Source organism: Bos taurus, chromosome 11 (genome assembly GCF_002263795.3).
Source record: "Bos taurus isolate L1 Dominette 01449 registration number 42190680 breed Hereford chromosome 11, ARS-UCD2.0, whole genome shotgun sequence".
NCBI classification, from domain to species: domain Eukaryota; kingdom Metazoa; phylum Chordata; class Mammalia; order Artiodactyla; family Bovidae; genus Bos; species Bos taurus.
This window is the reverse complement of record NC_037338.1, coordinates 22,822,402-22,845,144: the sequence shown is the minus strand read 5'-3', so window position 1 is coordinate 22,845,144 and position 22,743 is coordinate 22,822,402. Positions and strand designations below refer to the sequence as shown.

The 22,743-nt window shown below is 39.4% G+C and overlaps 1 protein-coding gene across 11 annotated transcripts in view; it reads left to right on the top strand.

The window, feature by feature from the left end:
* The window catches only part of SLC8A1 (solute carrier family 8 member A1), a 447,525-nt gene that overhangs the window by 9,795 nt on the left and 414,987 nt on the right, over positions 1–22,743 (top strand). The window contains exon 2 of one of the 11 annotated variants that reach the window (XM_059891027.1): positions 2,865–2,925. The gene's annotated coding sequence lies outside the window, so the exon portion shown is untranslated. 11 annotated transcript variants of the gene reach the window in all.

Here is a 22,743-nt window from a genome sequence, read left to right as displayed (position 1 = left end):
CTTAATTTCATATCTCCAATGCCATTTTCTGACACAAAATAAATAATTCATTTTGAATGAATTAATTTAGTCTGATGACTAATTGAGTGGATAAATGGATGTTTTTATTATTATTATTCTTGGGGTGTGGGGGCTGTGTTGAGTCTTTGTTGATGCATGGGCTGTCTTTAGTTGCGGCGAGCAGGGGCTACCCTTCGTTGCAGTGTTCAGGCTTCTCATTGCAGTGGCTACTCTTTTGCAGAGCATGGGCTCTAGGGCAAGTGGTCTCAGGAGCTGAGACAAGTGGGCTCAGTAGTTGCAGTTCCTGGACTCTAAAGCACAGGCTCAATAGTTGTGGTGCATGCATTTAGTTGCTCCCCAGCATCTGGGATCTTCCTGGGTCAGGGGTAGAACCCATGTCTCCTGCATTGACAGGTGGATTCGTTAGCACTGAGCCACCAGTGAAGCTCCTAAATATTCTTTATTTACTCTAAGTAACGTATTTATTATTGAAAGATATGTAAAAGCGTACACATATTCTAACAAGTCACACGTGTGCTAAAGGGATACAAAAAAAAACAGAATTTTAAAATGATTACTTAATTCTTCTTATAAGAACCAATGAGATAAAGCATGTAATATATTTGGTTCCTAGCACATAATAATTGCTCAATAAATGGTAGCCATTATTGTTATTCATTTAGTAAGCATTTATTGAGCATTTTTCTTTTCAAATACTGTGTTTTGTATATAAAATGATGACTAAGACATAGTCCTTTTTCTCAAATAATGTATTAATAAAGATCCAGGATATAAAGATGAAGAAAAGAAAATTTCCAGACAGGCATGGATGCTCAGGTTCCCACAGGTGAGGGACAGACTCCTTTCTCCAGAAAAATGCAGTGGCGCTCTCTCCACCAGGAGAGGCCTTGGCAGGATGCTGGAGGGCTCGGTCTGCCCGGTCTGGTCTCTGGGGCCAGGGCTGGGTTTCCCTCATGTATGGCAAGAGCCCTACGCGTGCTGTGCTTTTTCTCCTTGGCACACAGTTCACAGCTCTTTGGCCAGTGGCAGCTGTGGAAATTTACACTCCTTGTGTGCTGGAGGCTGTCAATGGGACAGATGTTCGATTAAACCACACCATCTCCTGCTTTGCCTCTGTGGGTGATGCTCTCACGGTGACCTGGAATTCCCAGCCTTGATATGGAGGCCCTAAACAGTTTGCTTTCTACTACCATGTGGGACCCTTCAAACCCACGAGTGGGCGTTTTAAGGACTTCGTGGTCTGGGATGGGAACCCAGAGCGGTATGATGTCTCCATCCTCCTCTGGAAGCTGTGGTTTGATGACAATGGGACACACACCTGTCAGGTGAAGAACCCACCTGATGTTGATGGGCTGATCAGGGAGATCCAGCTCAGCATCATGCAGACTGAAAAGAAGAAAAGCTCAACCAGGGGGAAAAAAAAAGCTTCTGTTTCTTTAGAATACACAGACTAGCATTCTTACATGGAAGCTGAAGATTTCCCAGAACAAGAACCCTAAGATAAGCTGGAGTCAATGGAAGCTTTTCTTTGGCTTTTTCAGTTGTGATCCATCTTCCAACCAGCGCTGCAGTATATAACTATCTAGATGAGCAACGTTCCTCTGGAGCCAGCATAACACTCTTCTTGAGCAGATACCACCAGACTCACAGACAGCTCTGCTACTAAGGTTTTATTTAATTTTAGAGGGCAAATATTTTTCAAATGCTCACTAGCTTTTGTATACTAAGAAGCTATATTTTTGCCCTTAAACACTCATTGTGGATTATGACTTATATCTTGGCCTCAAATGAGATCAAATCATCTGTCATGTTTCCTTTGATATATTAATTTCTTTAGTACAACTTCCTAGCTACTAATGTTGATGTGTTTACTCTTCTCACACTCTCAATTAAAAGATGAACTAATTCTCTCAACAGTTTTGATTAATTAACAGAAACTCTTGCATTCAAACTGTTAAATAACAGTTTGATTTTTATGGCTCTCCTTAAGTATGAGACATATTTTATTGAATTTCTTTCAATACTATAGATGGCAGGTCTTTGTTTTTGTTTGTTTTTGGTCAGCTGATCCAAGGTTTACGGTAGCACAAGCCAAAACCAGAGTAACTAGGGAAGGTGACATAAATGCTAATAGACAAATGTCACCTCCAGATGAAATGCTGCTGCTGCTGCTAAGTCGCTTCAGTCGTGTCCGACTCTGTGCAACCCCATAGACAGAAGCCCACCAGGCTCCCCCGTCCCTGGGATTCTCCAGGCAAGAACACTGGAGTGGGTTAGGTTCGGAGTGCTATTATAACTGCAGTGTTAGAGACAAAACTCAAACAATAGCAACACAAACAAAAACCACAGCAGGATAAGGAGACAGAGAAGGAGACAAGAAAGCATTTTTCGATAGGGTGATCAAAGGAAATGAAATGTGAGCAGAAAACTAAAAGCTATGAGGAAACAAGTCAGGTGAATGGAGAGAAGATTTCCAGACAGAGGGGAAAAACAGCAAGTGAAAAGGCAATGAGGTAGAGCATACTTCATCTGCTCAAGGCATGATAAGGGGTCCATTGAGACTCGATACAAAGAAGAGTGACAGAAAATGACATCAGAGATATAGCTGGCAGCTAATTCATTAGGTCTTTGAAGCCCATAGATTTGGAAAACTCAACTAAGAGACTTTAATTCCAAGAGGACTAGGAACCCATTGGAGTATTATGAACTGAGACATGAAATGAGCTAATTTACATTTTAACACTTCATTCTAGCTACGGTTGGGAGGATAAACTGTAGAAAGGTAATAAATACATAAACAAACCAAGCAATCAAGCAGGTGGTAATAATAGACATCTTTATAGGTCGACTGTCTACATAATCGGTCATCAGAATCGGAACATTTTTGAATATAAAAGGCGGAAGGTGAGTTATCACACTGGATCAACAGCAGTGAACTGGGAACGTCACAGACAAACTGGGACATATGCTCGCCCTAATTCAAGGGCTGTTTTTGAGAATAAATTAGTACTGAGTAGGTGTTCAAAGAAAAGCAGCCAAAATTAGTAGCTCCCAAACTCTTTCACCAAATACTAGTGAACTGAGTATTAATGGGCTATAAACTAAAAATAATTCTTTGAGAGAATAAACCAGGGACTACTACATTAAACTCAGGTAAACTGGTTCTTTATGAAAGGAGTTCTGGAGTTTTTAAGACACTAAATACCTGAGCACTACTGATCTTATGCAGTATTTACCCATGTATCCATCATTTGTCTACAGATTTTCTTTTTTCAAGGAGTTAGTACCTTGTGACCCCAGTCTTCCTTGAAAGTCAGTATGGTTATGAGTAATGGTCCAGGACAAAGCTACAGTTTAGAGAGAGTGGGATGGATGATGGATGGATATGGTTCAGAAATTTGACCCAGGCGTTTTAGTTAGATTGGACTTCCCTGGTGGCTCAGACGGTAAAGTGTCTGTCTGCTATGTAGGAGACCCTGGTTCGATCCCTGGGACGGGAAGATCCCCTGGAGAAGGAAATGGCAACCCACTCTAGTATTCTTGCCTGGGAAATCCCATGGATGGAGGAGTCTGGTAAGCTACAGTCCATGGGGTTGCAAACAGTCAGACACTACTGAGCAACTTCACTTTCTTTTTAGTTAGATTAGTGGGTAGATAACTCAGTGGAATGAGGCACTCCAAACTGTAATTTAAAAGCAATGTCAGGCTGCTTAAGTAGCTACCAAAATATACAGGTTGTTCTTATCCTCTGTAGATGCAAAACAAGCCTGTTTTCATTGTCCATGAATATCTATTTGCTGTGTACTTGCGGTTCTATGGACTTTATTTTTTTAATTTTAATTAATTTTTTTATTGTTTGGGGCTGTGCTGGATCTTTGTTTCTGCACATGGGCTTTCTCTAAGCTGCGGTGTAGAGGGCTACTCTTCTTTGTGATTTGTGGGCTTCTCATGGCTGTGGCTTCTCTTGTTGAGGAGTACAGGCTCTAGGGAGGGGCCTGGCTCCAATGCATAGGCTCACTAGTTCTGGTACACAGACTTAGTTGCTCCACAGCATGGGGAATCTTATCAGACCAGGGATCGAACCCACGTCTCCTGCATTGGCAGGCATATTCTTTACTACTAAGCCACCAGGGAATTCCCTCTATGGACTTAATTTTATGCCTGGGAGTTTTTTTAAAGTAAAGGCTTCTTGGTGCCCTTTCTTTCTCAATAAGCACCTGGGGTCAGAGTGAGAGTCAGTTAGCCAAAAAAAACAGATTTTGAATTGCCACTGACACACACACACCAGAGACATGAATGGAAAACCAAATATGTAAAGTATGGAGGCAAGAGATTAGTTCAGAAATGAAAGAAGTACCTAACCTTGTCAGATACCCAAGCAGACAGTTTTCCTAGCTTCCAGGATGGAGGCTATTGTTTGCAACTGCCTTTCATACTCTCTGATGGGAGTTGTGTGGGTGAGTCAGCAATCAGAGTGCTTGGGAGCTGTTACCAGCTTCTAGATATTGGCTCACGAATGATCCATAAATTCTTAAAAGGTGCTCAAAGGGTACCTCTCTAAATCTCTTTTCCTATTTAATTTTTTATTTGGAGGGGAGGGGTGGGGGAAGGGCTACCCTCTATGTTCCTGTAACAACTACTAACAATGGCAAGTAACACATAAAACAACTTCTTTCTGTTTTCAGTTTGTCTTTCTTTTTAGCTGCATGATATGTGAGATCTTAGCTCCCCAACCAGGGATCGAACCCGCTCTGCCTGCACTGGAAACTCGAAGTCTTAACTGCTGGGCTTCCAGGGATTTCCACATAAAGCAATTTCTGGGTGCCAGGCACTTTCCTCAGCGCTTTTACACACATTAACTCATTAAATCCGGACAATAACCTTACAAGCTAGATCCTACTATCATCCTCACTTTCAGGTGAGGAAAATGATACAGAAAGACTAAGTAAATCTGCCTACAGTCACACAACCAAAAAATAGTAGAGCTGAACAAATCTGGTTCCAGAGTCCATGCTATTATTTACTTCACTTTGGGCAAATTCTTCATAGAAATTAATGGAGAAAGTTACCTTTTTAATTTAGTTCTAATCCTTATGAGCAAATAGAACATTGTTCCTATTCCACTGACACCGTTAAAGTTTCTAAAGACCCGCAGTTATTACATTTCTCTCAAAGTTTATAGCTCTAATTTCTTAGATGCTCTTATGACATGTGTGTGAAACATGCCTGAAAACTCACCTTTGAAGGTGCACTAGCTTTCTATTTTGTTATTCATTTAGTTAATGTGTTGACAGGGATGAGAGCCACAAATCAGTCAAGGAGTACTTGCAGATGATTTGAGAGCTCCAGGTTCAGGACATGAAAACCCACCCTTATTAAATCGCATTTATTAAGATCTCTGTGAATCCAAAATGCCATCCAGCCTGTTTACAGTCTTCAACTTTGACATCTATTGCAAATGTTGTGAGAATGGTTTTTATGTCTTCATCTGATACTCTGACAAAGTATTTGGCCACATAAGGACAGTGCCACATAGCACATCACTCACTTTCTATCCAGCCTGAATTAGCAATCTTTGAGCATGGTTATTTAGTAAGGGGGCTTCCATGGTGGCTCAGTGGTAAAGAATCTGCCTGCCAATCAGGAGACGTACGTTTGATCCCTGGGGTGGGAAGATACCCTGGAAAGGGAAATGGCAACCCACTCCGGTATTCTTGCTTGGGAAATCCCATGGACAGAGGAGTCTGGCTGGCAGACTACCACAAAGAGCTGTACATGACTTAGTGACTAAATACCACCAATTTAGTAGAAAGTGAAAGCTTAGTCACTCAGTCGTGTCTGACTCTTCGAGATCCCATGGACTGTAGACTACCAGGCTCCTCCGTCCACGGGATTTTCCAGGCAAGAGGACTGGAGTGGGTTGCCATTTCCTTCTCCAGAGGATCTTCCCAACCCAGGGATCAAACACAGGTTTCCCATATTGTAGGCAGACACTTTACTGTCTGAGCCATCAGGAAGGGACTCCACCTAATTGCGTTATCAGGCAGCCCATATGCCTCCATTTGGCCCAAAGTGCTTTTGTGTAGCTATGTAAACCATTCTGATGAAGGTCAGAAATCATGTACCAATAGCATTTTTCTCTTCAATTATTTTAAGATCCCTCAGTGTCATAACAGAGAAGGCAATGGCACCCACTCCAGTACTCTTGCCTGGAAAATCCCATGGACGGAGGAGCCCGGTGGGCTGCAGTCCATGGGGTCGCTAAGAGTCGGACACGACTGAGCAACTTCACTTTCACTTTTCACTTTCATGCATTGGAGAAGGAAATGGCAACCCACTCCAGTGTTCTTGCCTGGAGAATCCCAGGGAAGGCGGGGCCTGGTGGGCTGCCGTCTATGGGGTCGCACAGAGTCAGACACGACTGAAGCGACTTAGCAGCAGCAGCAGCAGCAGCAGTGTCATAAGGTTAGTGTGACTTGACTTTGAACATTGAGACTCTTTGTCTCTTTGCACTTCCATGGCTCTTCCTCCAACCTCCAGTGTTCCTATAGAGTACTGATTGGCTCAATGTTCTCTAATAAAAAGGTTTCATACACTGGAGTGTAATATACTTATGCAAAGTATCTGAACAAATTTGAGCAACCAGGTACTTTCTTACCATCACTTTTATCTTTGACTCTAGTTTCCCATTACTAATATTTGCTGTCCACCCCCCTGTACATACATTCAATTGTCTATTCAACACATTTCTACAGACCCTCTGACTCAAACTTTGTTGCTCAGTCACTCAGTCGTGTCTGACTCTTTGCGATCCCATGGGCTATTGCCTGCCGGGCTCCTCTGTCCATGGAGATTCTTTAGGCAAGAATACTGGAGTGGGTTTCCATGCCCTCCTCCAAGGGATCTTCCCAACCCAGGAATAGAATCCAGGTCTCTCGCATTGCTGGCAGATTCTTTACTATCTAAGCCACCAGGGAAGACCATGAATACTGGAGTGGGTAGCCTATCCCTTCTCCAGGGGATCTTCCCAACCCAGGAATTGAACCAGGGTCTCCTGCATTGCAGGCGGATTTTTACCAGCTGAGCTACCAGGGAAGACCTAGACACTCCCTCCTAGCCACTCCCAACTATCTTCCACTTGGTTGCCAATGTGATCTTGCAAAACACAATCTTGATCTGGCATACACATGTAAAATCTTTTAATGAATCCATATAACTTCCAGGATGAAATCTAAATTCGTTCATTTAGTACCGAAGGGCTTTGAAATTATAGCCCTGCCTAAGTTCCTAAGCTTGGCCCTCTTCATCTGCTAATAAACATTCTTGTCCTAGCTTTCTTTACCGGACTACTTATCAGTTGATTCACTGAAATAGTCAAGTGATTCAGATCTACTTTTTCTCACATGTTCGTTACCTTCGTTCTTCAGTGTGTTTTTTTTTCCCCCTCTTTTCACTTAATAAACCCTGCACTTGCTTTAAGACTCAATACAAGAACCATTCTCTCTGTGATGCTTCCCTCCCCATTACCTAACTCTGATCTGTATTTTTCCTTTGCTGCACTCTGCCTCTCTCTCTGTGATAATACTTAGTATTGTCAATATGTACTTTCTCACCTCCTTGTTAGACTCTGTACAACTTGGTGACACATACTTATCTTGCTCTTTATATGTGAAGGACTTCATACATAAAATATCTGACATACTTTAGGTGTAATCTATAAATGTTTATAGAATCATGAAATGAGTAGGTCAACATCATTCTCATTGGATGAAAAACTAGAAGAAAATGTTCTCTAAAGAGTTACATTTTCCTCTTGTCTTCCACATGCCCCTAGCAGGTAGTCTATTCCTCATTTAACTCAAAACTGTTGTGCTAATTTAAAAAATCTTACTTGTCCTTTATGTTCTAAGGTCTACCTGACTAACTTATAAACAAATTTTTGTAACATTATTCATTCACATGATGTGTGGACTTGTGTGGTTGATGAAGTCCAAAATATAGAGTCTGTTTATTGTTGTTGCTGCTGCTAAGTCACGTCAGTCGTGTCCAACTCTGTGCGACCCCATAGATGGCAGCCCACCAGGCTCCCCCATCCCTGGGATTCTCCAGGCAAGAACACTGGAGTGGGTTGCCATTTCCTTCTCCAATGCATGAAAGTGAAAAGTGAAAGGGAAGTTGCTCAGTCGTGTCCAACTCTTCATGACCCCATGGACTGCAGCCTACCAGGCTCCTCCGTCCATGGGATTTTCCAGGCAAGAGTACTGGAGTGGGGTGCCATTGCCTTCTCCACTGCTTATTATTACACGACCCAAATTCACCCATCTCAAAAGGTATCAGCCTCAACATGAAAGGATTTACACAGAAGAGAGGGTGAATAAAATCTCTCTCTTTTAGATGACTATTCTTTTAAATTATCTTATCTTCCACTATTCACAGATATTCTGAGACTAGCTTTTCAAAAATCAAGCACTGGTTTATCTGGTTATAAAGGGCAAAAGTAACACATGGTGTTAAGGAGAACCTTCCATTAGCATTTGTAGCAATGTTATCTAGATCTTGACCAAACTGTTTGAAGTACTTGTCATGAGCAGTATTTTCTGTCATCACCAGTTCTGAAATTCTTTTGGATAACATTTTGAAAAATGGATTTTTATCAAACAAAACTGGACAAAACTTGGGTAATACCTCGAGTTGGATCTGGAAACTTGCCTCAGTTTACCAGTGTGCAAATGGGATATACCATGTACTCCTAGTTATATCATCTGCTTATTTAGAGCAATGTGGTGTCCCATTTAGATAATGTCTAAAAATATAGATAGAACCTAAAATTTGACTTTAGGCTCTGTATTTTTCCATTTATTAGAGTTAGTGTTGTTTCCTACCAATGAGGGGGGAAAATGATAATGAGTAAGTGGTGAGTGCCTCATAATTGCTGGAAGAGTTTTTCCCAGAGCTCTTCATATGTACTCCTGAATGGATCTGCTTTATTTTGGAGTAAAAACTGAAGATAAAACGATACTGTTTGAGAACCAAATAATTTCTGACATCTAACAACTAAAGAATAACTGATAGTCCTTTATGACAAAGATTAACCCTATCAGCAAAGGAGGTATGTTTTTAAACAGGTATTAGTTTGTTGGTTTTTTGGCCCTGTGGCACTTGAAATCTTAGTTCCCTGACCAGGGATCAAACCCACACCCTTTGCAGTGGAAATGCAGAATTCTAATGACTAGACCATCAAGGAAGTCCCAAATAAGCCCCAGTTTCAATACTTGAAGATTTCAAAAAAAAAATTATTACACTCAAAATTCTATGCCCTGGATCCAAGTTCCAACTCTGTCACAAAGTTTATAATTAGTAAGTCACTGATTTCCAAACTCTGTTTCCTCTATGAGATAAGGTAGCTGGACTTTGTAACCCCTAGAATCCCTTCTTGCTGTTACAGTTCATGATCAAAAATTGCATGAGACAATGGAGTCGTAATAGACTTATAACAAGGTTCTCATTGTACATGGTGATTTTTTATCTGCTGATACATCTGTGATTTGTTCTGACACCCACTCTTTGTTCTTGATGTTGCTTATCATTTTTACATAACCCGTCCTAGTCATTGTCATCTGATGAAATAATAAGGAAACATAATTGGAAAAGAAATGAAAACACGCTTTAAGAGTGTGTCCTGAACTTGGACCTTTCTCTTTTCTCCTACACATTTAGTATAGGATATGGTCTATATACCATTTACTTTCAGACACAAAGAGAATAATAAGTATTATTATGACTCATTTGTTGAGCCACTACGTTCTAGACAGACAAGTCAGAATTTGAACATATATCTTCCTGACACTAAAATTTATGGTTTTTCTACTATGTCTTATGACTCGGATAATCACTGTTCAAAATGGCATTTTTTAATTTCATCAGCAATAAAGAAATTGTGCCTATGAGCCATCATAAAACTGTGTATAGCTTTTCAACTTAATCTTTAGTTTATCTATCGTGGTGCTTATATTAAACAGACAAATCTGGTATCAAATTTTATCTCCCAGCAACATGACTTGTTGCTCAAGGATTAACTTCAGTTCTTCATTTGTAGTGAGCTTCCCACATGGCACTAGAGGTAAAGAACCTGGCCGCCAATGCAGAAGATGGGAGAGACATAATTCAGTCCCTGGGTTGGGAAGATCCCCTGGAGAAGGAATGGCAACCCATTCCTTCTTGCCTGGGAAATCCCATGGACAGAACCTGGCAGGCTATAGTTTGTGGGGTCGCAAATAGACATGACTGAATACATAGACTTCACTTGTAAAGGAAAGATAGTCATATAGTCTTCAACTTTTTGGTGGGGGAGGGATGGCCAAATGAAATTATGGGTGAGAAAACCTAAAAGCATGATGACAAATAGTTCTCCTTTACTGTGTCCCCATGTATTTCCTTCTGCATTAAAATCATCAGACAGAAAAGCAGAAGTTCTTGCCTCTGCTCCCAGCTCTGCCAATGGCTGACACAAATTACACTTAAGGATGAATGACATGAGCTTTCTTGAATATCAGCCAAAGGAGAGATGAAATAACCTCTAGGTCCCATTTGGTTTATGTAATTTATTTAATCTCAAATGCAATTTCTCATGCTTGTGTTTCCTCTTTGTAACCTGGGGTTTATCTTTAGTGTAACAAAAATTATTTCCAAACGAACTATTGGATTAAGGACAAAAAATATCCAGGTACAGAGAAGAAATTACAAGGAAAATAGGTGGATCACCAATAGGCAGAGGGACAGCTAGACCTATTAGGTCTGTTTGTTATTAGAACTTGGGCCAAAAGATTCAAATATTTGATTGTAATGATTGCAGAGGCCGGCAGAAGGGAGAAGGCAAACACATATTTGGGTAGATCAGGTCTGACCTCGTGTTTCTTAAAGTTGCAAAAAGGGAAAAGTATCAATTTAAAAAAAAGAGAGAGGAAAAAAGAATGAAGTAGAAAAATCCATGACAGATGCAGAATATAGCTCTTGATGCTTGTACATTGACATAAATAATGTGAGAAAGATCACTGGACGATGATGGTGGGAGAACTGAAGTCTAGGCTAGGTTCTCCAACTTCCCAGTTCTGTGATCTCGGTAAATTTATTTTCATTTTCTAGATCTAAGTTTCTCTGACCATAAAATAAGAGCTTGAGTTGGTTGATGACTAAATATCCCTCACAATGATTGAACTTTATGCACAAGAGAAACATGTATTATGTAATATTATCCTTTTTTTTTTATGAAGAGAATACTTTTTTGTGTGTTAGCCTTTGGGCCTTACAAATGCAGAGTATAAATTCTATATTTTATCATAGGGCTTTTTATTTTCATATTCTAATATTTCAAAAATATAAATTTGGTAGGAAGTATAGTGAATGGCAGGATTTTCAAGTTCAGATTTGAGAAAATATTGCTTATCAATTCCTCGTTGTTCTTGGCTTGTAAATATTCCTATTCTGTCTCTAGTATAGAAAGTTTCTCTCTATATATATTATTATATATATTATAGAGATATAATATAATTAGCTTCTGTGTTCATATGTCGCAACTAGTTATCAGTCATATAAAGTTATATGTGCTTTATACAGTAATTTTTGTTTCTTTTCACTGATATTACTAATACTTTGTGTTCAATATCTTTGTTAAACTTACAAGTCTTTCATCTCAAGTTTTATTCATGGACATTCCTGGTTATATGAATAGATAGTTGTGAATTCATGACTTTTTCCCAATCCCCACAAATCATCTCAAAACATTACCATGTTATATGCAATTTCACACTTTCAGCATACACACAGAATTTTTCATTTATTGGTTTCATTAAGTACCTAAAAGATACTCATCTTTGTTTCCTCAACATTTAATGGAATGCTAGGTATATAGGAAATTTTAATCAGTCTTTAATAAATTAATAGATTTATGTTTATAAAAAGAAGCACAGTTTATGTATTCCATGTATAAGTAGAAGATTTAGAAAAACAAACAATTAGAAGATATGAAAGGAGTAAATGAAGATCTGAAAACTATACAACAAAAATTATTCTGTGTTTATTACCTTCTGAGATACTAAAGTTTCTGTTTAGAATCAAAACCAATAATCAAAGTTTAAAACAATATCAAGAAACTAATCTCTTCATGCCTTCTAATGAGCCATATATTTCAAAGTCAAGCACATTGGTTCTATCCTCATAAATCAAAAAGATTTCAAGTGATTTATAATATTTAAATGATGCATACTTTCCTTGGATATGAGTAAAATATCCACACACTTTCACTAGTTTCTTGGTGAAAGAAAAACTTGTATATATTTACTGTCATCAAAGCTCTGATGAATGTACCTTGAGAGGCAAGGAATAAACAGATTTTTGTGTTTGTTTTCAACCCAAGTATAATGGCACAAGTGTAAAATATTAGAAATTTATCATCATGTCACCTTTCCCCACCCCTGGAAGTCACCATTCTACTTTCTTTTTTTTTTTAATATCTATTTTTCTCCTTCTGTCAGACCTCTGGTAACTCTCAGATACTATGAACTCAGGTTCTGCTGTTTTGTTTTTAGTTTTATTGAGAAATAGTTGGCAAACATGACTATATAAATTCAAGGCTTACAGCTGGATGGTTTGATTTATACACATGGAGAAATGATTAGCACACGTTCAGCTAACTTCCATCATTTCATATAAATACAACAAAAAGAAATGAAAGGAGATACACAGAGAATTTTTAGATTCTTAGGATCTATTGTCTTAGTAACTTTCCTATATATCACACATCAGTGTTAGCTATAGTCAACATGTTGTACAATACCGCCCAGGTGCCTATTTACCTTATAGCTGGATGTATGTACCTTTTAACCACCTTCTCCAATTCTCCCTTCTTCCTCCCTCTGCCTCTGGTAACCACCAGCCAGATCTCTTTTTGTACAAGTCTGGTGTTCTTGTTTTGTTTGGTTTTAGTTTTTTTTAGATTCCACATGTAAGTGAGATAATACAGTATTGTTCTCCCCATGTCTGGATTATTTCACTTAGTATAATGTCCTCCAGTTTCATCCATGTTGTTGCAAATACATCTGGAGATGAATGATGGTGATGGTTGGACAATAATATGAATATGCTTAATACCACTGAACTAACTACACTTCTAAAAACAGTTAAGATAGTTTTAGTTGATCTATGTTTTGCCACAATAAGTTAATTTAAAAAATTTTTAGAGAAACAGTCATCAAGTGAAGGTGAGTGAGTTTTTTCACTTCACACTGGGCTATAAAATCTGAGAACTGCATTTTCACAAGGTGAGAACTTGGTGATTTAAGAAAAGTGTTTTGTTGGCTAAAATTTGGAGATTGTTCTTAGGGGAGAAACCTGCCAACCGACATTCTAATGCTTTCCTACTCAGAGATTAACCCCACGGAAGGTTGTCAAGAAGCCATGTAATTGCTCTTGTTGGAGCAGAAGCCTAAGAGTTCTAAGGACTGCGTTTGTCTTAAGGAAGAAAACTGAGTCTGCCTGTTCTTCCACCCTCAGGCTTTGTTCTGTCTTGTCTCCTTCAACCAAAGTGCTCTAACCCCACAGTGAAACTAGTCTCCCCCTGACTTCCCCTTCCAACAATATACACAGTCCTCTTCCCACCAGAGTAGAAAAAGCTGCTCTGGTGTCTTAAAGGAGTAACACAATGTCAGAAAAATGAGACAAGATTTTTAGATTCTTGAAAAGACTCAGAACCATGACCTTGGGAAGACAGTCATCCCTCCTCTACTCTGCCCTGTACCCCACCTTATGAGGACTCCATTCCCATTCGGCACCTGCTCTGTATGTCATGCTGACCTCAACACAAATGCTTTTTATTTCTTTTTTTTTTTTTTTGGCCATGCCTTGTGGCATGTGGTATCTTAGTTCCCTGATCAGTGATGGAACCCATGGTCCTTGCATTTGAAGCAAGGAATCTTAATCATTGGACCACTGGGGAAATCCCAGAACAAATACTTTTGTGTATATATTTCCTTTTGCTTTGCAAGGCTCATGTAGTCCCATTTAAGCACAGCAAAATTTGAGGTACATTTTACTTTTGTTTACAGATGGTAACACTAAGCAGACAGACTTGATTTCTTACTCAGTGTCTGTTCTAAATTGCCAGCAATGTGTCCCTACAGGCTGGTCTCTTTAGTTCCCTAAGCCTCAGTATTCTATCTGTGAAACAGGGCTCCTGATCACCTCCTAGATTGATGCAGCAGCTACAGATGTTTGTAAAGCACTAGATGCTGTGCCTGACACAGAGTAAGCACCCAATCAATGACAATTATCCTCATTAGAGCCTTATTGTTACTATAATTATGATTATCTCATGGGATTCTAACACAGATCATTTCCAAACCCGAGATTCTTTCCTTTATCACAGCACCCTAGGCTCGCACAATCCTGCAATCTACCCCAGTGCAAATGGAAGACTCAGTCACAGGGCACCGTGTACCCTTTTTCTGCTTTCACTGAAATATTACATGTGGAGAGACGCTGTGGAAAGATGCTGTGAAAATATGAAGAATTCTAAGACACGAGTCACAAAGAATTGGACCCGACTGAGCGACTAAGCAGAGCACAGCACAAGACATGAGCACAGTCCTAAAAAAGCTCAGTCAAGTAAAGAAATCCAATGTTATGTAATACTAACATGACACACGGAACGAACTCCTGTGAACTTAAGTAACCTTTGTGCTCGGTGCTTAGTGCTTAGTCGCTCAGTTGGGTCCGACTCTTTGCCACCCCATGGACTATAAAGACAATTTGGGGTGGGAGGAAGACAAAATATTAATGAGGAAATGAATGGCTTTAGTGCAAAAATCTTTGCTGTGCTTCTCCTTGTCCCCACCCTCTTCACACTCCCCTCCTCCACCTACCCCAGCCTTTGGTCACTTTACTTAAAAAAAAAAAAAAAAAACACAGTTGGTTTTGTTTAAAAATACACTGTCAGATGAGACTTCCCTTTTGACAGTTAAAAGGAAACATGCTCATTATTTCCACCTGCTGAACAGGCTCCCGAGGAAAAAAAAAAAAACCTTGAGAGTGAGCAGTTTGGGAACCCTGTTTCAAGAGGATTTGTCTGCATATTTGTGAAATGAGATGGCAAGCGTCGATCCTAAGAGCATTTTGATGACCTAAATCTCCTAAATTCTGTCTCATGGCAATTCCCTGTCATTTGCAGTCTTTCGCCAGCTTTCTCAGTGTGCCTGGGGGAGATGAGAGAGGAGAAATATGGATAAAAAGGCTTCACTTTTTTTCAGTCTATTTCTGTCCACAGAAGGTGTCCCCCTTGTGGTAACAGCAAAGGCTAATCTAGCATTTCATCTAATCTTGTGATATTTCACACATGTACAAAGACCTTTCGGTACTCTGTCTATCCATCCTTTTAATAGCTCTTGCTTCTAAAAGAGCAAACGTTTACTTACGTTCATTCCTACCTGAAAGTTAATACTAAACTCAAAGCCAGATATGAAGTCAGCTGGCTCTAAACTCCTTAACCTCATTTATTGTTATTGTTTTTTTGAACTTCCCCTTCCTTAGGACTGGTTGTATTGTTTTTCCATGAAGTCGTATCAGAGATTAAGATGGTGTTATCTATCCATTAAAAGTTGACTTACTGGAGCATGAAAAAGTGCTTAAGCACCGTGTCTGTTTCAATGCGATAGCTGACCATTAAGCTTTCTCAATTACTAAACCTAACCCTCGCCTTTTTAGCAGCAACGGGAAAACTGGTCTGAGTCAGCAGGCACTGCAAAGAGCTACTCTCACTCCTATTACTCTCTCCTTGGATTCAGAGTAAACACTCAAGTGGTAAGAACTGAGAGTTTTGCTTCTAAGGAAGTATCTCAGTTGAACCACTGGTTCTGTCTTGAGTAGTGATTAAGAATTCACTGTTTTTTCTTCAGCCTACTGTATCAATATATCCAGTTATCTTCTCCCAAATGCAGGAATAGGGAAGGTTTATATGCTGCTTTATTCAAGCAAAATGAAAGCTTATTAAGAGCTCTGAGACATTAGTTTTATAACGGAAATTCAAACTAGAGTCTGTTGTAATTGGAGAATTTAAAAAGGTAGAGAAATGTGAAAAATTCCTCTCAATCAGCCATCTTCTATAACTAATCTTTGAGATACTTAGGCAAAATGTACATTATGGATCTAAAGTGTTGGAAATTGTCAGATATTAAGGAGGGAATCTGAGTAGTGCAAATCAGTATTTAGTTGTATGGATGCCTACATCTTGTGTATTTTGTCTCTAATACTACCTCCTCAAGAAACCCTAAAAGCACATGATTTTTCACCATTGACAATTTTGTGTATTTCCTACATGCAATACATGTTACTTATGTAATAGCTGAAAAAAGAAACTGAATATTTCAACAGTACTTTTTAAAATGTATACCACCTTCTTCCCCAAAATAACTTATGCAACTTCCATTAAGGTTTTATATACAATAGACTAGGGTAATAACCATAGAAAACTTCATTCATATGGCATCCTTGGGCATAATTCCCATTTTATGCATATTCTTTAAAACTTTTATTCATCCATATGTTATCTTCTATGCTTTCCCAAAAAAATGTGTGTTTTTTTTTTAAAAATCAAACAGAATTTTTTGTTAGAGACAGAGATATATCTCATCATCTAATGGTAGAATTAGATTTCATGGGACATGATCTGGTTATAAATCCAGATCCAAGGACATGCTAAAATAAATTCTACCGTATTTGATACTCATACTGAAGCAGAAGATGTCAGTACTTTCTTTTGCCATCTTTATTATTTCTCTCATATCAGGATTGTATTTTTCTGGAAGGCATTATTTGAATAAATTTGTTGACCATTTGTTTGAGAATCCATAGCATAAACAATTGTATTGTTTAGTATCACCAGCTTGTCAAGGTGGGGAAGGTTCCCAAGCAACGGTTGATTGGTTCATCACCATTGACATTTGTGAAGGGAAATGAATTGATAAGACATAACTGTGCCTCTGCTAATTATTGGGCTATTCATTTTTTTCCTTGGCAATGGTCACAGTCTAATGAAACTAGACTGTGTTTATCATTCCCTGTTATCTTAGGACAAACTGCCAATGAGTTAATATTGAATCTTGGTATCTTTATGAAGTTCATATGAGGCAAATTCCCACTTTTCAAAGCACTAAATTGACCATCTGGGGAATACCATGTAACTTTGGCCACCACATTTTAAAGAGTTAAAATATAAGTAATCAGAAAGGCAAAACATTTGATCAGAACTGTAATGATGAACAGGTGAAAGAGCCATGGATGTTTAAATTTATTTGAGAAGGTATAAGAGCTTCCTGCCAGTACAGAAAGGTCCATCATACAGAAGTTGAAGGTTTTATTTAGAGTATGATACCACCATCCAGAGGAGACCAGAAGAGTCCTGAAAAGCACAAAGAAGATTCCAGTAATTTAACAGGAACAGCAAAGCATTAGCCTTCCTTGAGAAGAAGTGAGTTTCTTTAGGGTGATTACAAGTGTTCAACAAGTATTAGATAACTAATCCTGAGATGTGTTACTGAAGAAAATAATTTATTACCAAAGAATTTGGACTGTAAAATCTCTAAGGGCACTTCCAAGTCAAATAATTTAGAATGATTTGATTAGAGGGAAGATAAGAAGTTAACAAAGAAATGCAAAATTCAGAAGATATGTTCATCTTCATACATAAGAAGTGAAAAAATATACTTATTGAATAAATAAAGGAAAAGTATACTGAAGAGCCTTGAAGTATGAAATTGGCACTCTCAGATGAGGTTGAAGACCAAGAAAAATTGGTAGGTCAACCAAGAAAAAAATGACCCCAAATCAAACTATGACTATTTTATCATTTGCAGTTAAGGGAAGCACAAAAGAGGTTCTAAATGATTATTGTTGAATTCATTCATTCATGTAACCATTTGTTGCACCTCAGATAAGCCAGGCAACCTGCTAGTGTACCTACTTTGTTTGCTATGCTAGGTGCTTGGAACACCAGAGTGAACATTCTCTGTCCTTGATAAGCTTACTATGCATTGCAGAACTAGATAGTAAACACAAATTTTATAATTTTCACTCATTACAGTAATGATGAGTATATTTCTAGAAGTATAGGGTGTGTAGCAGGGGACCCTAACTTCCTGAAAATTTTCTTCAGGAAATGATGTTGAGCTGAGTGAAAATAGCTACCAATTTTTAAGGCACTTAGACAATGAATATAACAATTTGATACCAACACAGTGGGGGCTTCCCAGATGGCACTAGTGGTAAAGAACCCACTCGTTTTTTGCACTATGAGAAACCCACTAGCTTCTTATGCAGGAGACATAAGAGACATAGGTCAGGAAAATGCCCTGAAGGAGGCATGGCAATCCATTCCAGTATTCTTGCCTGGAGAATCCCAGAGACAGAGGAGCCTGGTTGTAAAGAATCGAACGCAATTGAGGTGACCTAGCATGCGTGCACTCACCAACACAGTGAAAATGCAGAAATACAGACAATAAAAATATGTAATACCATGTGAAGACATATTAAGTATGTAAATAATATCTGCAAAAGTCATTTGCTATTTATACTATGTCATCATCATGTATAATCTGTTTTCCAATAAAGAAATTAAGAATCTACCTGCAGTACAGAAAGCAAAGAGGAACTAGAGAGCCTCTTGGTGAAAGTGAAAGAGGAGACTGAAAAAGCTGGCTTAAAACTCACATTCAAAAAAACTAAGATCATGGCATCTGGTCCCATCACTTCATAGCAAACAGAAGGGGAAAAAGGGGAAACAGTGGCAGATATTATCTTCTTGGGCCCCAAAATCACTGCCGAAGGTGATTGCAGCTATGAAATTAAAAGACTAAAGACGCTTGCTCCTTGAAAGGAAAGCTATGACAAGCCTAGAAAGCATATTAAAAAGCAGAGATGACACTTTACTGATAAAGGTCTGTATAGTCAAAACTGATTTTTCCAGTAGCCATTTATGGATGTGAGAGTTGGGCCATAAAGGCTGAGTGCGGAAGAACTTATGCTTTTGAATTGTGGTGCCTGAGAAGACTCTTGAGAGTCCCTTGGACAGCAAGGAGATCAAACCAGTCTATCTAAAGGAAATCAATCCTGAATATTCCTTGGAAGGACTGATGCTGAAGCTGAAGCTCCAATACTGTGGCCACCTGATGCAAAGAATTGACTCATTTGAAAATACTCTGATGCTGGGAAAGTTTGAAGGCAGGAGGAGAAGGGGATGACAGGGGATGAGATAATTGGATGGCATCATCTACTCAATGGACATGAGTTTGAGCAAGTTGGTGATGGACAGGGAAGCCTGGTGTGCTGCAGTCCATGGAGTCACAAAGAGTCAGACATGACTGAGTGACTGAACTGAACTGAATTGAACCTCCAGTGTAGGAGACCCGGGTTTGATTCCTGTGTTGGGAAGATCTCTTGGAGAAAGGAATGGCAACTCACTCCAGCATTCTTGCCTGGAAAATCCCATGAACAGAGGAGCCTGGTGGGCTATAGTCCATGGGCTCACAGAGTTGGATACCACTGAGTGACTAACACTTTACCATAAGGATATATGTCCAGTGTGCAAAAATTACATTTTGGAAAATTTGGGTTGATTATTAGTGAAACATTCTTAAATATCCTTTCCATCTCTAAAGCTAGATATCTATGAGACAATCAAAAATGCAACCTGTTAGGATAAACATGGAAAATGTTTAACTGTGAATCATTAACATTAAAATTACAAATAATCGATAGTTATTGTTGCTGTTTAGTTAATAAGTCATTTATGACCCATGGACTGTAGCCCCAGGCTCCTCTGTCCATGGAATTTTCCAGACAAGAGTACTGGAGTGAGTTGCCATTTCCTTCTCCAGGGGATCTTCCCTCCCCAGGTATTGAACCCATGTCTCCTGCATTGGCAGGAAGATTCCTTACTGCTGAGCCACCAGGAAGCCTCAATCAATACAGTTCTGAGAGATTTGTAGATTCTATGTCATTCTCTGGAGTATTGATCTCTTAATGGGCTTTCAATAAATAATTATTGAGCAACTGATTCTTTCCTAATACTTGAATTAATTTATTTAGAAGAAACAGATTTTCTCCTTGGGGAAAGATTGTGCTTTGTTAGTTTATTTAATTATTAATCCCCCCAAAGCTGTTGTTTTACAATGTGGCTGACTGATGTTTCTTGGTTAGTATTGGCTCGTCAAGCATGAACTGGTTAATTTTGCTCCTGTGATACATCATCTGCTCCTTCCTTCTACACACTACTTCCTCTTAGCCTATAAAAGTGATTCACTTCACACTCTCTACCAGTCTCCTCTATATCTCAGATGTTTGCATTTGTGTCACATTCACCAAATTGTGCCATTTGTAGAAGAGCAATTTATTTACCATTTATTCATTCAGCAAATACTAAATGCCTGATAAACTCAGATCATATGTGAGATGTTCTACCAAATACGGTGGGAAGTTGCCCTATATAAAATGCCTTCTCTCTATCGCTAAAAATTTCAGCACCGATGGATTACTTTGTATTAGTATTTCCAAGGAATCTCTGAAGTGGTAATTATTCTACAATAGAAAGAGAAACAGTTTTAGCCATCAATAACCCAGTTAAAAGTATTAAATCTTAAAAGTTTGTTTACTGTGCATTTAATTTTAGTTTTATATTAGAGTATAGTTGATCTAGGGCTACCAAGGTGGTACAAGGTAAAGAATCTGCCTGCCAATGCAGAGACACAAGAGACTTGTCTTGCGTTCTGTCTTGGGTTCTGCCTCTGGGTTGGAAAGATACCCTGGAGTACGAAATAGCAACCCACTCCAGTATTCCTGCCTGGAGAGTTCCATGGACCGAGGAGCCAGAGGGCTATGGTCCATAGGGTCACAAAGAGTCAGACATGACTGAGCAACTGAACGCACACACACACACAGTTGATTTACAATAGTTTATATTTTCAGATGTACAGGAAAGTGATTCAGTTATACATATACATATATCTATTATTTAAAAATTTTTCTCCCATTTGTGTTTTCATTTGATGGGAGAAATCAGAGCAAAATAACAACGATCTCTGAGATAAAGACCAAGGTGAAGGTGAACATATCACCCGCTTCATTGTTTGCTTGAAAGAAAGAAAGTGAAGTCACTCAGTCGGGTCCAACTCTTTGCGACCCCATGGGCTGTAGCCTACCAGGCTTCTCTGTCCATGGGATTTTCCAAGCAAGAATACTCGAGTGGGTTCCTGACCATTTGAACAAACAGGACTAACAGGGAAGGATCATAAAAGCAGCATTATTTTTCCTTGCTCTGTTCTTTTAAACCTAGATACAAACCTGGACGGCAAGTGGTAAAAGGCAATTGTTAACTGGAAGTCCTACAGTCAAGTCAAGACATTAACATGGTCCCAGTTCAGAAAACAGGATATCTGGTCTCATATAAGGATCAGTTTAAGTTGATACAATGTTGAGTCCTTTCCCTGGGCTCTGTTGAGAATGACTGCAGGCTGATGACTTGCAGGGTGAGGGCTGGGAAGGAGGGTAGGAAGATGGTTGTTCTCTCCTTGCCTGCTGGCTTCCTTACTCCTCCTCCTTCTACTTTTGCTAACCTAATGAAAGTTAGAGTTCTTTAATAGGATGACTTCTCATAATCGGGCAGGTGTCTGACTTTCTCGAGGATTGTCTTGGATTCTTAAGAGATTCCACCAGGAGATAGATTAAATTATGATTCCCAACATGCAAGCAGTTGATTGTATTTTCTTGGGCTTGCTCTTCCATCTTCCTCTGTGTCCTTCCCCTCGGGTTCCTTACATACCAGGTGGGGTTACCCTAATGAATAGAAGTTAACATGACCCAACCCAGCTCTCTTGTGTTAGTGGCCCAAATCCAGTCCATGAGAAGCACTTAACACATCCTTTGAACCCTGCTGTGGTTGTTCACTTAAGTTCCAAAAGTAGACCTCAGCCCTCTCTCCCCCCACCCTGCTAACTCGGGTGATGGTAACTTTGACTCTTATCTTTGACTTTTTGAATGTATGTCACTCATTCTGGGAGCTTCCCAGGTGGCGCTAGAAGTAAGAGACTTGGGTTCCATCCCTGGGTGGGGAAGATCCCCTGGAGGAGTCCACTCCAGTATTCTTGCTTGGAGAGTCCCATGAACAGAGGAGCCTGGCTAGCTATGGTCCATAGGGTCACAAAGAGTCAGATATGACTGAAGTGACTTAGCACACACACATGTACACATTATGGACTCCAAATTCCAGAAAGACACATTTCAACCTCCCCAGTCCTTCTCACTAGATTTGGATGATGAGGACAGGAGATGCTGGGAGTTTCTGTTTTTGTAGAATCATCAGGAAAGGCTTCTATGATATGGCTATGCAAAGATAATTTATTGTAAGAATCCTGGGAAGCTCATAGCATCCCTGGAAAAGGAGGTTTGGAAGCATGGGTAGGAACAAGGGACGAGTGGATAGCCAGACTCAACTCATGCCAGTTCATCACAATCTTCCTGGGTGCCAAGCTGGCATCACCCCTCTTCCTTCCAAAGGGCACTCTTATCACTGCTATACCTGGAAATTGGAGGTTGCTGCTGCTCTCACCACTCCAGAATGGATGTTCCATTGTTTTTCTCCATTGAGAGGCAGAGCCAGGTGCCTTTGGCTGATGGCAGGTTATG